This window comes from Trichechus manatus, unplaced genomic scaffold (assembly GCF_000243295.1).
Source record: "Trichechus manatus latirostris isolate Lorelei unplaced genomic scaffold, TriManLat1.0 scaffold00171, whole genome shotgun sequence".
Classification (NCBI taxonomy): Eukaryota; Metazoa; Chordata; class Mammalia; order Sirenia; family Trichechidae; genus Trichechus; species Trichechus manatus.
Genome location: NW_004444107.1, coordinates 852,473 through 855,054, shown reverse-complemented (window position 1 = coordinate 855,054; position 2,582 = coordinate 852,473).

Genomic DNA, 2,582 nt, shown 5'->3' with positions numbered 1-2,582 from the left:
CTTGAAGAGGAAATTAACAAATCAATACCATTTACAATAGCCCCCAAGAAGATAAAATACTTAGGAATAAATCTAACCAGAGATGTAAAAGATCTATACAGAGAAAACTACAAGACACTACTGCAAGAAACGAAAAGAGACCTGCATAAGTGGAAAATCATACCTTGCTCATGGATAGGTAGACTCAACATTTTGAAAATGTCAATACTACCCAAAGCTATCTAGAGATACAATGCAATCCCAATCCAAATTCCACTGGCATTTTTTAATGAGATGGAGAAATAAATCACCAACTTCATATAGAAAGGGAAGAGGCCCCAAATAAGTAAAGCATTACTCAAGAAGAACAAATTCTTTGGACTTAGGCAGACATGGCTGTGGCAGCATGCTCATCTGCTTCCCACTTTTGTCCTTTTGAATATATGCCAAATAAAACTTTCTTTTTACTTTACTAAACTTTGTGATGTTTTTCCCCTACAACAGTTTAATGGCACTGTGAGCAGGATCTGAAGCTAGGAATCCAGTCAACTTCAAGGAGACCTGGACTGTGGAGCAGAAGCCAGCAAAGAAAGGTCCTATCTTCTGGACCCATGTGTTCCCACTCTATGTCCCTTCGACGTTGATGGGGTGAGTGGTCTCAGAAAATGAATCTTTGCTTATTTTTTGTTGTTCTCTTTCTCATGTTTTCTTAAGTTTTGTTTGGCATATTTGTTTGTAAAACTGGTTAATTGATTAAGGAGAATCTTTCTTAGATTTTTGCTTGATCGTTTGGTTAAGAGAAACATTTAGTAACTCTTTAAGTGAACTGCAGTTTAGGCCTGGATTCAGGCATTTGAAGAGGTAATTCTATTTTCAAAGAGCTGTGAGTCATTATAAGCTGCAAAATTCAGACCTTTTTGAGGCTCAGAGGAAACCTGGAGAATAGTGCTCTGTTCTGCCAAATTTGCAGGGAGAGGTGGCAGCTCCTGACCTGTGTTTTGATATTTAAGGGAGAAGTGGTAGTTCTGTACCTGTTTTTTCCATTGAATTGAGTTGATCTTACCAAAAATTGCTATATACACTTTTAGAAACTAGGATCCCCATATCCTTGTTTTGTGTGGTATTATCTGGTGAATTTATGTGGTGTTTCTGTCTCCATTTGTTCTAAGAGCTTGCTTCTGGCCTAGAACATTGTATCTAAGTTTGTTTTGTATTAGATTAGTGGCTATGGCTAAGAATTGCTGTTTTTTGTAAGGCTAGTCATAGAACCTCAGTTCCTTCTTCGTCCAGAAAAGAACTGCGTCTTGTGTCTGTCTTGTGATTTAGATTTTTAATAGCTACTTGGAGAAACTTTGATATAAATTGGTCTATTTGAAAAGTATACTAAGATCTTTATGGTTTATACTATGTCAATCTTAAAAGTGAAACCTTTTTAAGTAACGTAAGCTAGATATTATATGAAATGTGTTTTATTTAAGGAAAAAAGATAGTTTTGTCTTAAAGTAAAAGTAGCAGTTCCAGAACAGTAAAAAAGAAAGAAATTAGCTATCTTTTGTCTTTCAAAATGCCTCCATCAATTTAAACATATGTAAGTGCCTTCCCTGAGTCCAGAGAGTGAGAGCAGGGCATGATCAGGCCTCGCCACCTCCCAGTCTCCAAGGTGCTGTAGCTCCAGGGGTGCTTTTGAAAGACCCGTTTCCAGCTAGGTGGAGACTCTTTTAAGACAAAAGATAAGAAAAATTGCTACTTTGCTATAGTTATCAGGAATTGGGTAGATCCTAATCATAGAACTGTAAACAAGTTCTCTCTATCATAGGGGAACTTTGAGAAGTAAAAAAAAAAAAAAGAAATCACAATGAGACACACCTGAAGTGGCCTGGAAAAATGTTTCCAGCACTACCAAACACTTAAGGTTATATCAATGAATTGGTCAAGTGAGCAGAGACTCTGTGATTTCCAAAGCCAGCTGATAAAATCTTTAAGGGCTAAAATTAGATTGGGGAAAATATGAAAAGTAGTAAAAGTTGAATGAAATCTTAGAATGTTTAAATACTTTTCTTTCAACAACAGTTATGTTTTGTGGTATACAGGCTTAAAATAACTCCAAAGGTATTTTAGGTAGCTTATTGATGTTATTAAGTTAACAAAATTTGTCATAATTTAAGTTCATATACTTTGCCTTTTTATGCCACAAGAGGATATATAGATATATATATTTAAGTCTGCGAATAAGTGTTCATTTTTGCCATTTAAAGGGTTACACTGTAAGAGATATACAACAAAGGCAACCTTTAAGAGGTTTATTGAAAAAGAAATTTATTTGATATGGTCAAGTTTAATCTGCCTCACTAAAGTTTAATGGTTTAATTTATGAGATTTTTAGGAGTTTTAATGTTAAGTAGCACATAAAACAAAGAATTGGGTTTCTTGCAGTTAAAATAACAAAGTTTTCTTTAATTTCTGAGTTAAAGGGTTAATTTATTCTTTGTGCAATCTGCCTGGAAGACAAAGGTTTGGCCTTTCATTAGAATAAGATTCCTGAGTCTGAATACTAAGCCTCATGGCTTTTAGAAAAGAAAGCTAAGGGTTTTACTTTAAGATCT